This window comes from Struthio camelus, chromosome 10, assembly GCF_040807025.1.
Source record: "Struthio camelus isolate bStrCam1 chromosome 10, bStrCam1.hap1, whole genome shotgun sequence".
NCBI classification, from domain to species: domain Eukaryota; kingdom Metazoa; phylum Chordata; class Aves; order Struthioniformes; family Struthionidae; genus Struthio; species Struthio camelus.
In genome coordinates this window covers 9,578,776-9,594,308 of record NC_090951.1, presented here as the reverse complement: position 1 = coordinate 9,594,308, position 15,533 = coordinate 9,578,776, and the positions used below count along the sequence as shown (strand labels likewise).

At 38.3% G+C, this 15,533-nt stretch overlaps 1 long non-coding RNA gene across 1 annotated transcript in view; it reads left to right on the top strand.

Moving 5' to 3' along the window:
* Positions 1–1,466: 1,466 nt before the first annotated feature.
* LOC138068442 (uncharacterized) overlaps positions 1,467–15,533 on the top strand; it is a 141,546-nt gene continuing 127,479 nt past the window's right edge. Inside the window, exon 1 of the long non-coding RNA XR_011143256.1 lies at positions 1,467–1,544. This is a non-coding gene — a long non-coding RNA (uncharacterized lncRNA). The remainder of the gene's footprint in view (positions 1,545–15,533) is intronic.

Sequence of the window (15,533 nt, the reverse complement as noted above, 5' to 3'; positions counted from 1 at the left end):
CAGTAAACAACTTACTCATTTCATGGCAACTTCTGAGCTTTTAAAAGCATATCATTCCACACTGCGTGAAAAAAAAAAAACCCTCAAAACAGGTTTAAAATTTCATGGGACCATCCAATTTTTCAGTGTAAAAAGTTAGGTATTGAGAACTTTCTTTCCTTCTCCAGAAAGCCAACTCTGGCTATGAGAAGTCTCCATTCAAGCTTTTGTTGAAACAAACATTAAAGATTTGACTGTAAGAGACAGATTTCCAAACACTTCTGAATTCTGCATGTAAAAATAAACATCTAATGTTGCTTTGAGGGCTCTAAGTCAATTGAGAGTTAAGACAATTGCATCTCAATGAGAGGTTGCATAATATTTGAAATAAACCAACAAAATAATGTATTCAGCACAGGACATCTGACAAATGAGCCTTTTCATACCGTGCAGTTCAGGCATTCTGAAGTGCCTAACACAATGATTTTGGCTGACAGAAGAACCTGAATGTGTTTATCGCTTTGTGTGTATTTTGACAAGCTAGATGATTTTTTTTAAGTTTATAATCTTCATATTAAAATAAACTGATGAACAGCAAACACATTGGGCCTTTTTGAATTAATTAAGCTTTCAGAGTTTTGTTCGATGCATTTTTTTAACTGACACCAGCTGATAAGTAAGTCTTACAGTTGAAGTTTCATTAGTTCATAGATAGATTTTCAGTGGCAGTAATACCTGAAGTATTTCATTACTAGTAAATAACACATATTACTCCTAATACTCCCATCACACCTGCCCCACAATCCCACTTACCTACCAATCTTCCAGGATAGTGTCAGTACCTTTTTAAGAGTAGAAGTCCCAAACAGGGAAAATTTCAACAAACCTCTTCAGTCTAGGCATACGCATTACTTAGCAGATCAGAGCCTTAACTGCAACTTCACTAGGTACTAAGACAAGAAACTCCTACCTTATATGAAATCGTAACATAGCCCCACAGGTTCAAAGCCTGTTTGCACCCCATCCCTACTTGAGGTGGACTTACTTGGGGGTCATGATTTTTCCTCAGTGGAGCTGCAACCCTGAACCCGTTTTTTCACAGGGAGGCCAAGATCATCTTCCAACAAAGTACAGCAAGCCACCACAGGAGGTGTGAGCGTGCCACCATACACAGCCACTTTGCATTAACACCTGCCTCACTCACCTGTGTGAAGATGTGTGGCAAAACTCCTTACTTGCTTTGTCACTGTTTATCTTAAAACTACCGCTTATAGTAAGCTATTCAAAAGAGTTTAGAAGCCGGCAGGGAAACTACTTGCCTGCTGTACCGTGGCTGCAAGCAGGGAAGGAGGCGCCGGCGCCTCACAGCCACCTCAGCGCGCTCCGTGGCAGAAGCTTCCAGAAGGCGCCGACGCCTCGCAGCCACCTCAGCGCGCTCCAGGAGGCGCCGGCCGTTGCTGGGGGAGGGGCCAGGCGGTGTGGGGGTTGTGGCGGCGGCTGCTTTGGTGCTGAAAGCCGCTAGACAGCTTGAGAGGCAGTACTACCTCGGCTCGCTCTTTACAAAGGTGACTCATATTTACCGCTTATCTTTCTTTAGTGGGAAGAGAGTGCTCAGTTTGGGGTAATTCCCCTTGAGAGTCCGGAGGAGTCTCTGGCAGTGCGGGCCCTGCCCCTCTCCCCACTGTGATAGCGCCTAGTTACTCACGCCGCTTCATGCACCCTGATCCTTATTCTGTTAAGAAAGTGCTTTTGTGGGAGCCAGGTGGGCTTTCCTGATAGACTCCCGTTGGGAATTAAACTGGAGAGTTTTCAGTACTGGAAAGGTTGTGCCTAAAGTGAGTTTTTACTGTTGTCTGGTTGGAAGTAAGGGTTCACTTCTTGGACATTAGGTTCTGCTGTATTTGGTTTTTTAGGTCTACTATACAATTTAAAGCTGATTTTTTTCAAAAGTCCTTTTTACACTGACTTTGAGACTGTGTGTGTTAAAAAAGCATTAAAATACAGGTTTGTCTGCATTAGAGCTAGCATTCATAACAGATAATGTTGCCAGTCCACTCCTGTCAGGGATTTTCTCTAGCTTTTCATATCTACCATAAAGGCCTATTGGTTTCTGTCAAGTGTAAGAACTGTTAAAGTTCAGCATATGCTTAAATTCTTCACTGAACGTGGATGAACCCAAGTGCTTGTTAATGTTTTACTGAATTAGTGATATGTTTTCAGCAGCTCTTTATTTAATCTAGACGCTATCAATGTAAACACTGGTACCTCTATTTAATCAGAAGTGCAGTCTGCAGTAAAATAATCATCATAGACAGTTACTGAAAAAATACACACAGGCATGCTGTTCTTGAACTCCCATCTAGAATCTTGCATTAAAGATACTTGACATTAGGCAGCGCTACAGCTCCCCTCTTCTCCTCCCAAAATTTTGCAGTTACTGGAGAAAGTTTTTCTCCTCATTTCAATCTTTATTACTCCAAGATCTGTTTAGAAATTAAAATTCTTCTCTCTTCATAGCTAACACCATACTGACTCAATCAGCAGATTCTTGCACTTAATGTTTTTTCAGAGCAACAGATGTGCCGTGTTTCCAGCAGGCCCTGTTATCACAAAGTACAAATTGATTTTCCTTCTCTCCGTTTTTTCCTGAGTAATCTTGACTGCACCTCTGCCATGAGGGAAGCTTGTTGATATGCTTCTAATGTAACCTTGGCCAATGATTCCTATAATATTAGATTATTTTTAGTTTTGGTTTTCGTTTTGGTTTTGGTGTTGTTTGTTTGTTTTTTAGTTTGTTTTTCAGCTTGTTTTATTTTTCACAAGCTTCTGTTTCAGGGCAAAATGTGACATGTTTATTTCTGGCTTTTCTGAAGTCACTACCCCATTCTCCCCCAGCTTGTTGGGGGGGGAGGTTGGATTCTAAATATAGCATCGTACCAGGATTTCCCTTTTGCAGAATTCCCAGGTCTTCAGCTTCTGGGCAGTTGCGAAACCCGTTTGTAGTTTCACATTTGCTTGAAGCTTCTGCTTAGAACAAAGTCAGTATTTTCCTTTAACCCTCCTCTGATCTGTGTACGAGGGTTTCACAGCCTTATCTGCTTACATAAAATTCAAATGTAATAAAGCTGTTGCCTTTTGCTTTGTTTTCACATGCATTCAGTACTCACAGATTCCGACTGAAATGTTGCTTAAACTTATTTCATATTGTCTTCTGTGTTTCTGGTGACTTTTTCCTTGAAAGATGTTTTATTCCAGGTTACTAAATCTGATTTTCTTCAAATTCGGTCACTACTACCATAACCTTGATTGCGGCAAGCACTGTCATTTTAAAGATGCTTGAAGCTGCTGCAGTTCAATCACAGCATAGTAGTCATCTCTCTGTAGCTCAATGCAAGCTTGTATAACTGTCTTCCAGATGACTTATCTCTGAAGTCAAACTATTTAATGTTACGTTTCACAAGAGTTTTATAGCACAACCTTCTTGCATAACATTGGGGGAAGAAAAAGTTTATTTTAAAGTTCCAGGTAAGTTTGGAGCAAAAGGAAAATGGAGTCATTAAATGCGGTAATGTTCAAAAGTAGGCCTTTTCTAACTAGAGCAAAATTATTATAATAAAAAGTAAGTATTACCTCTGGTATTGGTGCATCACCGGGTAAGGTGCTGCTTATAATTCTTTAATAGGTTACTTAGGGTCAGTGATAGTTCTGAGGTAATGATAACTGTTTAACACTCAAACATTGCAGTATCTATAGAAATTTATATTTTTCAGTTATATGAATGATTATGTCTTCAGCTGTTTGCAACAAAGTAAAATTAATACATGGGTAACTGGATAAAACATAGTATTTTACAATCACAGGAATGAAATCAGTTACAGCCTTCCTCACACAACTTTGAAGTTAATTATACAAGTTTGATTTTTTGAATAGTGGAGTGGCTTTCTGGAAATGATCTAGAGGACAATTTCAGAAAAGGAAGTCTGTGAAAGAGCGTGTCTTTTGAGGGTACAGGATTTCTCGATATGCTCTGTGTGCGTTAAAACTGGTGCTGGAGTGTCTGCAGATTTTGGTTCCAGAGGTGCAGAAGTTAGCTGTGTGAGTTGTATATCGGTGCATAATAGGGATAAAAGTTCCTTCCTGTTGGCTGTAGTTATTAGACCACTGTCCGTACTGTTCTAGCTGAGTACTGGGTTATGTTTATTGCATGCTGTGAACTTTTCTAAATTTTTCTTGGCAATCTTCTTGAGTTATAAGCGCATAGAACATGGACCCTCAGCACTAGGTCTCTGACCCTGGCAAAGTAGTACAGGCTACAAAAGTAATACTTGAAGGATCTGTGAAAGGTGATTTTTCTCAGCAGAAAGATTGTACCTATGAAATAAATGTAAAAAGAAAATTGAAAAGCTGTTTAAAATAGTCTCGCTATCATGGTTTCTAATAGTAATTATAATTCTCCTTTGTAGTTAGTTTAGTTAGTTTATTTAAATGGTCAAAGGTAATTGGATTTGTTAATTTAGTTTAACAAATTGCTTGAGCATTAGTAGTTAATTTGAGATCTCAGATAATGAATTTATTACATCAATGATTCTCCTATGAACTTTTTTAGGATTAGGGCCCGTGGAATGCATTTGGGTTGCTGTTGTAGTACCGGGTACTCACCACTCACCAAACAGTTCAAGTAAAAAACTTTAATTCCAGGGTTTTTCATAATTTGTTTTGTCTCTTAATATTTTGTTGCATTTGAGAAGTTGTGAAAGGTTAATTTGACTCTAGACTGAGCACTTTGGTAGGTTAACACACACATATTTATCATATTATGTGAATGCAGTCCTGAGCACTTTAGATATCCATTCTCGATTTGGTGCATAAGTACACACTGTTCTCTTTTTTTTTTTTTTTCTTTTCTTTTTTTTAAAGATGACATAGAAACTTTTTGTGGGGGGAGAGGCTGGTTGTTGCTGTGGTCCAGGATAATACTGTTTTATTACTTTTCATCCCCAAATCTGAGTTCCTTGTAAGTAGAGTTAATAACAGGCAAGTATACTCACTGTTGTTTCACGGATAAGGAGTTGTTTTAGTTGTTTTTTCGTCTGTGTCCACCTCTTATTTTGATGGGTTTTATTTGTTGCTTTTTGGAAATGAGGAAGTATTATGTGTGTGCGCGTGTTTCAGTGAAGTTGAAAGAAACACACAAGTCTCCTGAAAATTGCTGTTTTCTTTGAGGACTTTAACCTTTTTTGCTTGATCCTTTCATTTTTTGGCCAAATTTCTGCTGTTTTGCTTAAAATATTGGTGTAAGAGCTTCTGTAATATCAATGAAAATGTCTCAGGTCTTGCCATTGACATGGTAACAGCCCCAGAGGAGCCATTACCATCTCATTGCAGGCACTGGAGCTATTACAGTGTCAATAAAGCGTCTCTGATACTTCCATCGACGGAAGTAACAGCCCCGTAGGACTCATTAAAACGTCATTGCAAGTGCCTGAGTGGTTATGATGTCAATGATGGTGCTATTTTAATGTCACTGTAAAACGGTTGTGCGAAATTCCGTAACTGTGATGAAATAAGGGAATTAATTTTAACAAACTGCTTTGGAAATTCAACGTGGAAGGTTTGAACGTGAGCCTCAAAGGGAAAAATCTTTTGCAACCTCTTAGATATGTGCCATAGCACATAAAGAAAGGGAAGAATTACCTGCAAATTTGCAGCTTCTACTACACTGCGTACATGCAACATAGCGTAAAGGTTCACCGCAGCGCCGTTGTTATAATAGAGTGGTAACCATCGTTTTTACTGAACTCCACAAAGGTGAAAGCCTCAGTCGTGAGACAAGGGGGTGTTGGAACCTTAAGCAAAATTGCATTGTGTTCTTTGTCTTATTTGGGTTAGGTATATCAAATTCTATTCAGTTCGTGTTTTGATGAGCTCTCAGATGAGATCCTAACATATGATCTTTGCACTGCATTTAAAGAACTTATCAGACTGAGTGTTCTACTCAGTGTTGTTAGCTAGTCAGATGAAAAAAATGAATTAAACATGCCTTACTTTGCCAAATTTGCCTGACTAGACGTTTTGAAATAATAGTACTGAAACTATGGATTTACGTCAGAAAACTTCCAAACTATGGAAGTGTACATTTTTTTTAAACTCAAAAAAAACAAGTATTTGTTTTCATCAAAGCAGAAAATAGAGAAAAGTGTAGTAAGAGTAGCTCTAGGCTATTTCTGTGTACAGTTTCCAATATTACTAACCATTTTGATTTGTTTTCCTGAAATGGACCATGGTAAAGAGCATGGATCATGATAAAGATTGCCTCAGATAAAGAAGTTCCAGAGAATCATTCACCTATGTCACCTATACATTCTTAAGAACAGAAAAAATTGAGATAGTCATCACATCATAGTTGCATCAACCCCCGCACCGTCAACATCGTGGCTGTTATTACTGTAACTTAACCTGGCATTTGGTTACTGGTCAAAACCAGTCCTAGCCACTGTTCATAGGTAAGGACATAGGCAGTAAAATACCTGCTGTCGAATAATTGTACCTTCTAGCAGTCACACAGAAAGTAAGTTTACTATAAAGAATACACTGAAGGGTACTAACGGGTAATACAGCCTGCACAAGTAAAGGCAAAAATGAATTCAAATTAACTGTTTAATGCTTTATTAGTTTATATAAATATGTTTATGGTAAAATGCTTGTAGGATGGTTGGTTCTCATATAATGAAAGACAGATAAATAATTGATAGAAGATTACTGTGCAGGTGCAGCCTGCTTCCTGTTTGAGTTTATCTCTCTTGTTCTGGTGTGTTGTGTTGCTGGGCGTGGTGCTAGCGTGCCTTGGCACTGTGCGTGCTTTGCGTGCAAGGGAGGTAATGCTAAGATTTTTAGCAAGGGTTAGGAAGTTAAGTGGAGTTGGACCGCTGATATCCCAAGGTAAGAACTGTCGCTGGTGAGCATGGTGAGCTTATATATGGTTGAGCAAAGGACATAGTAAGGTAGTACATGTTCATAACATGCCATATGTACGTGCTAAGATGTGGCTTATAAGCCACAGGCAGCTTGAAGATTTGTAAGGGAATTAATTCTACTTTTAGATTTTAAATGGATCTTTACCAGAGGAAATATTACTGAATTGAGCTGTTTGGGGTTTAATTTGGATTCTTGTTTTAACTAACAAGAAAATCCCTAATGTGATTGTTAAGGCATTATTATCTAAATACTGAAGAATGATGCGATACTATACATGCTTTTTACACGTTTGGCTGTGCCGTTGTTTCATGCACAATGACCTCAGTGGAGGGACTCGAATGAATCTGGATTTCTGTGTGTTGCAAGCAAATTAAAATAAGATGTTGTACTATCCCATTTCTACTTTTGTTTTTGTCAATTAGGAGAAAGAAGGAGCAGAACACAAAGCGACTGGTAGTCTTTACTAAAAAAATTTAAGAAGATGCGTATGTAAAGTAAAGCCCAGATGTAACAAGTATCTCCCAACGACTCGGCATAAGAGAGTACTTAATAACTTTCTTAATGCACCCTGCTCTGTCCAGATAGAGTACTGGAGGACATAGCATACATTGTACTCCTCTTTGTGAATTTTTAGACTTAAAATTCTGTTTGACACTTTATTTTAAAGTCATTCTTGTCCTTTGAACATGAACCTTTTCTTTCTTTCTTTCTTTCTTTTTTTTAGAGGAGGAAAAAGAACTATTGAAAGCCTGATGAATTTCCCTGGCCACTTTACTTCTGTTCTTGTCAGTAAGATTTACTAGGGGGCTTTGTTCAATGTGACTGCCAAGTTTCTGAATACACAAACTTTGTCCATCTGGAGACTAATTTAGGAGTTGCTGCAGCTACTTACCTTTAAAAATCACCACAAATTTATGTAAGATATAGCCTGCACTTTGTTAACAAGTGATTTAGGATGGCTCTAGTATGTCTAGCCAGGCTACTAGCGTTCAACGCTGGACTGTGGATGAAGGCAATGTTAGCTATTATATATTGTCTTATTTAAGTTAATATAGGCATCATGAAATTGGTCCAGTATAATGCTGAACTTCCGAAGTTGATATCGTAGTTGCCTATTTGGAGTAGGTTTGATTTTGATGCCAAACACCTGTGTATCTACTTACCTTGGATTTCAATTGGTGTCTCTCACTAATCTGTCTGATCTGAAAATAGTAAAGTCCTTTTTGTCACCAAGTCTTTTCATATCTATTTTTTCCCCTCTTTCCTCACCACATATAAGAAACCAGGAAGAGAATCCCTCTTCCTAGGTATTATTTCCACTCAACAAATTGCACAAGCAAATGACAATGGAAATGAACGTTTTGCGGTAGGCAAGACGTTGGCCACTGTCATGTAGACGAGTGAAGCTGGCTAGCAAAGATCTTCTGTAGGCTGTGCTGTTATTTCTCTCTAAGCGAGAAGAGAGCAAGGAAGAAATTGTCATCTTCAGTCGCAACTCCTTTCCTTGTGGTTTGAGGGTAACAGGCCATTCACTAGTCACAGTATTTCAAAATACATTTGGTGTGGTACAAATGGAACTGGTCAGGCAAAATTTTCACTGAACTTGAAATAATATCAGATATTATTTGGCAGTCTTTGAGGCTCTGTCAAAATTTTGTTCCTTTTTTTCCATGTAAGTGATTTCCATTTGAGAAAGCTTAATAGCAAAGCTAACGTGATTTGAGAAGGGGAGAGTGAAATAAAAGCATTAGAAAAATTAGAACCATCTTAGAGGTAATGCCTATTACAGAGAAAGTGAAGTAATTGAAAGGGACCAAGGCAGCCCAGTGTCATTTAGCATATATTGTTAACTAGTAGTGTAACCTTCCCTCTTTTAATCACTGTATTCAGGCACCTTTTGTTACGCTTGGAGAGGCTCTGTAAGCAGAATATATATATGCAACTAAAAAGTGTGACTATTGGTTAATACACACAATAGATAGAGCTAGGATGATCAAGACACCAGGCTAAGTATTTGTTCAACCACCAATACAGCAGTGAAAGAGTCTCTGCTAGCCAGGCAGTCATCAGGCAGATCAGAAGGGTCAGTCACCATTGCCCCTTGGAATGGACTGACTACCCCCATCTTAACCATCTAATCTTTGTTTGCATTATGGCTTTACGTATTTTCTCATAACTTGTCTCAGCTGAGCATTTTTCTCAGAAGTTTGTGCCCAGGTTACACTGCTGTGAGGTATCAAAACTAGGTCTTGGATCGCAAACAGCCTAACCCCTAGAAGGGGAACGGTGGCAGTTGTAGTAAATAGTTAAACTCGGGTCACCATCTTCTCAATCAAGTATCCTTTAAGTAGGCAAGAAGGAGCGATTAAGGCCTTTGGATACTCTGGAAAGGGAGAAATGAAATCTTTTCCGAAAAGTGTCATGAGTGAAGAAAGATGTTGGAAGTGGGCATACACTGAGTGCTACTGAGTGCCTAAAAATGGTGAAAGGAAATATTACTATCCCATGATGGTTACAGGGAAAAGAGAGTGTGTCAAAGGAATAGCAAGGCAAAAAAGTCAGCTTTGGTATTGCTTTGTGTAATGACGTTGCTGTGTTACCAGTGAGAGAGCAAACATGACCTCTGACCTCACTGGGGGTTTTTTTCAGTTTCATTAAGCAGTAGTAATGTCTGTCACAACTTGTTTCTCAGATGCATAATAACGTCATGACTGCTGATTTCCTCATCCTTTTGTTCAGCATCAAGAACCTGAGAGTGAGATATGAAACAGTAGTTTCTATCTGTTCCAGGCCTTATAAGTCCTTACTGTCATATGTAAGTAAATTAAGGAGATTTTGCATCCGTTCCTCTGCATCTTCATGACTTTCTGTGGGTTAAACAAAATAGCTTAGAGTTCTTTTGTGGAACTTTATTTATGCCCATCTTCTCCCATCTGTGACTCCAAAATGGAGCTGCAAGAGATACCTTCGGTGTACCTATTGCAGTGAAATTTTAAAAATTCTTCTCTTAAAGGGCTGCTGCCTTTCGTAACATAACCGTATGTTCCAGGCAGCTCTGCTGATTCCCACAGCTGAGAAGTATTGTGAAATTTTTGCTAGTTTAGTGGTAAGATTTTCCCCTTCTACTATTTATTGAAAGCCTCAGGGACAGCAAGCACATGTGCTGTCAAACATTTGCTTAGTGTTGATCAAAACTCTAGTGAGCAATTGGCTGAAGTTCTTCCTATTTGACTGGGATGTGCTTTGATCTGGGACCCTCTGGTATGCAGAAGTTAGAGAGACTTGAGGCTCAGTTCTTCTAAAATAAATATGGAGAGATCTGGGCTTGTATATGTTTGTATTTTATGTGCCTGTTCGGACATGACTCTTCCTCTTAGATAGCCAGCTTAGATCTTTGAAAGAATAGGTCTGACTAGGTAGGCAAGTAACCAATAAGTCTGTTATTCAAAGTAAGTCTTTGAAAGCATAAATCAAAATATGGCACAGGAAAGTAACCCAAATAACAACTAAGCAAAACAAAAGAAAGCACTCTCTTGCTTTCCACCCCTTCCTCCCAAGCTGAGTGTTCTAAGAACCTATTGTAAGTCACTGCCTTGCAGATTATTAGTTCTTTGGTTGAATACCTGGAGGTGAAGAGGCCCTTTGTTTAGTGGGAGCAGGTGTTGACCTGCATTCTCAACGAGCCCTGAAACAATCATCTTAAACTTTCTGCTCTTAAAAGTGTGATGTCCTGTTCCCCTGGTTATTCCTCACTGGAGCTGGTTCAATTATTCATTAAAATTAAAAGAACTCATTCACAGCTTTTTCCAAATCATTTTTCTCTCAGTGCCTCTGTTCACTGTGACTGCACCCTGCTCCACCCTTTTCAAATGTAAATGTTTGCAATAGCCAACCTTTATGTATATAAAGGTTTGCTTTGGATCACGTTGGCCTCCCACAATTTCTCATTCTTATATACCCGCTATTTAACTCTCAGTCTGCAAACATAGAGATTGGGCTAGGTATTATTCATGCCGAGGAGGTGCAGTTTTGAGTGATCTTCCATGCCATAGGCACTGTAAAGCCAAGGAGTAAAACGATAGGTTAAAGGTGGCTTTTGGGGAGGAGGCAGTGAAAGTGTTCTATGGTTGAAGGTGTAAGGATTGCTGTATTTTGTCGTGTAAAGTTTATTGGCTTCTGTTACACAATCTCAGAGAAGTCACCACCCCACTGGGCAGATGTGATTGCGTTTGTGCTTAATGGCAACAGTAAACGTAAATGTGGAAAACAAAACACTGCCGAATGACATTGGAGAGGAATGCTTGAGGCACCGTCCTGTGGCAATTGACATCATTAATGTAAACTGTTATGCTGGGGTCTTGGAATAATCAGAATTTAGACAAATGTTTCACAGGGGACGCCTTACGGATGTCAGACTTGCGTGTAGTCATTATGATGCTGTGTGTGTTTGATTGTGCGAGAGCAAGCAAGATCTACCTTGAGGCATATCAGGAACTCTAGCCTGATGTATTAGAAATCTTGACAGAGTAAAGCAGTGTATTAAGAGCTTTGGCACTGATGATCCTCTTAAAAACGAGACTTCAGAACACCTATTGCACAGCATGATTAATCTAAGTCATCAAATAGCATATGTTCTTAGCCTTTGACTGCAGTCTTCTTAGTGTTATGTTTCAGCTGAAAAGTGAAATTAATAACCTTTAAAATACCTAATTAACTTCTGTGCAATGTTTTTGCATATGCATCTTGTGAAGAGATTGATTCCTGTAATCACTGAATTAACGCCTGAGTTTTAGGATAGGATAGTAAACATTGTATATTTACATTGAAAAGCCACTGATGATGTGAGTTCTTTCTATGTTAAACATCTTTTTAGAATCAGCCGTGATCTGTTGTAGCATATGTCCTTTCACTTTACAGAGGAATTATTTTCTCTTTTTTTAGCACTGTCTCATGAATCACTAACACAAGGAATCCTCTCCATGACAACTTATTTTCTCTTGAGGTAAGGCAGACTTTCCCATACTCTCAGTCTTCATTCCCTTTAGTCCTCAAGCATGGCTTGCTGCATACTCTTCAGCTCATTTCATTGCGTTCCAGACCTGGTAGGATGTCAGTCCTTTGCTCGTGATTTTAAGGGAAGGTTAGCATGTGACTGATGAAGTTCCCTGAAGATATGTAACCGCTTCGTCTCCTTTGTCCATAGTGCCATCTTCCCAGGTGTTCTCCCAAACCAACGATGGACTCCTTTCCATTTCCATTTGCCTGCATCGTGATAATATTATGGGATCTTCTCAAGTTTTTGTCGCAAGGATGTCTTCAGTTTGTGTTTATACCATTCTTGTCTTTTAGACAAGAGACAAGCGTTTGGATAAGTCATCAGGCATTTTGCTAAAGTATCTGGAAAATCATTGTTTCCTTGCTCAGAACTTAAACGCAGGTGATAGCAAACAGCGCTAAAAATTGCATGATTTAGTAGTGTTTTATAGTACATCTCTACTTGAGATGGTAACAGTTGTAATATACGTGTTTTTGCAATTCAGGAAACTGGTTGTCTCTGTTTAATTACTGAATCTTAAAAAAGGCAGGATTATGGAGGGGGGGAGAGGGGGAGAAAAAAGCAAAATGCTGTAGTTTTTGTTTCGTAAAGTATCCTGTAAGGAAAATACTGGAGGTCTTAATCGGAAAGAAAAAGCAGAGATCTGCTTAATGCTAGCGTTTTAATGATAGCACACTTATTCATGTAATATCTCATTTCTCTGCTCCAAACAATGCACGTGTAAGCTTTTACCCCATTTATTAAAAAGGACCTAATTCACTCGTGGTTTCATAGAATTCATTAGGACTAGTCATGAACACTGGGATGCTAACAGTGAGCCTCACGAAAGTGGAGGCTATACCAAAAGTTTCAGATGGTGTGTTTCCTCAGCAAGTGATTCACTTTAAATATATTAAAACTGAAAGATGACTTTTCTGAAATGCATTTATGAATAGCAAGAATTATTTGGGGAATCACCTATTGTTAATTATAGTAAAAACAAGCTGTGATTGGTGTCTTATACAAGTTAATTCTCCCATTAACCTTAGCTATTCTAAGCTAGTCAAATTATGAAGGAGATTGAAAATAATAGACCAAGGTGGAATACAGATACCATTTAAATTCTGTCTGTGTTATGTATGATCTTTTAGAGTTAACTGCCTGAGATTCATTGCCCTCTCTTCTCCCCTGCTGAAATAGCAGGTCTTGGTCAGTTTGTTGGTCAGTCATGCCCAAGTAGAAGTACAAAGGGGCCTGTCAGGCCTGAAAAGGAAGTGGTTTGAACACCTCGGAGGAAGCATTACTACTCCCTCAGTTCAATTTCTAGATATAAATAAGGAGATGGAGTGGATTACAATCTTAGAAAGAATATTTTGTATCAAAAATTAAAAAATTGAGAGACTGCAAGCTTTTGAATGGCCTCTCTGTGTTTGTTGTTTAAGTTTGCTTTTTATGCATAGAGCAAATGTGTACATGTTTACATTCACGTTAGGATTTTGTTGATACAATTTATTAGTGAGCAAGCCTAGATACAGGTCAACATCTGTTACAAATATAGTGTTCTGTTTATATCTGTTGTCACAGTGCAGATTTTTTAGACGCTCCCCCCCCCCCCCCCCCCCAACCCAGATATTGGACAGATTTGATTTAAAAATACTCTGTATTTTTTGCTTCCTGGAGGAATACTTAAAAAAAGAAGTGGGCACTGCACGTTCTGTTCCTTCGTTAATAATGAGCTGGTTTATTTAGCTTGGTTTGGTAGAGCTGGGTTTTTTGTTTTGCTTTACAAACAGTCTATTATCTATGGAGAGAAAGTACTGTTTATTATCATGTTTTGAACCTATGGTGTCCTTGAATGAGACCATTGAAGGTTATATGGCATTCCGTATCAACAGCAAAATATCTAAAGGGGAAAAGTCTCTTTGAATGCTATGAATGGAAAAACAAAGTACTGAATTTAAAGCATCTAGTTAAGAAGCAACCATGAGCTCTAAATAAATATTTTTCTTGTCAAATACATAGGTTTGGACCCAGACAGGCAGAGATCATAAAATACTGGTGGTTGAGTATTTGCATATGTGTCGATAGACGTTGTGGAAAATAGTTTCCTAACAGCTAAACCAGGTTGTGATTTGGGTGCATCTTCGTAAGTACAGTAAAGGAAGCGTTTTATAAAATAAACTGTGGCACTGAGTTGTCTGTAATAGTTGTCTGACGTAAGCCAACAGCATCCTGTAGATTGTCATTATTTTATCATTTCTGGCTCTGAGCCTTAGCTTTACACCCAGGACAATGGTAGAGATGCTTAAGCATAACTCCTTGTAAAGTTGGCACTTGTAAGCCTGTGCTAGCCCAAGACAAGGGAAACAAAACCAATATTGTTTCCTCAGAAGTTAATTCTCTGTTATTTAACCTGAAGCAAAATCTCCACTAGTTATTTAATAGTGTACAGCTTATACCCATACAGTTTGCCATTTCTCATATTTAACCAATAGAAGGTAATGGCATGTAAAATAATAGCCAATTAGTTAGCATGTTTTTGATATCTCAAAATTTAGTGACAGGTAAGATAGTTTTCAGTAAATTAAAATAGGTTTAAAAACGGAAAATGTACTATTTGTTGCAGTACCTCTTATGTATCCTCAATACTTAACGTTTCTGATCAAGGCAGATGTTTTATAATTTGGTGTATTTTCTGTTTGTGTGTTCTTGTTCTTTTATGCAAAGAAGCTCATGGGGAAGACAGCGTATAGTTCAGCACTCAATTCCCGTGTTTCTGTCGTTATTATTTGAGGTCCCAGTGCTTGAATGGCAATATTTAAATGGAATTGAAATGGCAATTGAGTTTATTCAGTTTATTCAGTTTTTAGTTCTAACTTAACGTGCTTTATCCAGTGTGATATTCTATGGACTGTGGGCTCTTAATTATTTTTTCCTTCCTTATTGCCACCTTAGCAATATTAAGAAATAGAAATGGGACAGTTTTCCCCCCCACCCCACCCTACACGCGCTTCTTAATTTTTGCATGGACTAGTGCTCTTTGGGTAAGGAGGCAAATTTATAGCCAAACCTATCTCTATTGGGATCAAGACATTTAAAAAAAAAATTGTAAGAGGAGATTATCTTTTGCAATGTTAATAAAGGCTCCATGTATTTACTATATATCTTTGACTTACAATGCCAGGTATACAGATTACACCATCAAATCATACATTTCTGCGTTGTTACGGTATGTGCTCCATTTTCCTTTGCAATTAGTATGTTCAGATTTTTACAACATCTGGTGTATTCATAGCAATTAGTTCTGGACAGGCTGTACTCCTGTCACTCTTAATTGCAAAGTCCAACAACATACACAGATTATAACTAGAAATGATTCAATCAATGAGTAAGTAATTTATCTTAGTCACCTGCACCTTAAAGCTATCAAAGCTGGCAGTTCTGACTGTGTTGGTGCTGTTTTCTTTGATAAAAATGTGAAACAGTTGTTGTATAATAGGACTTTTTGTAATAGAATATCTTTATGCTGGATAAAGGAATCTGA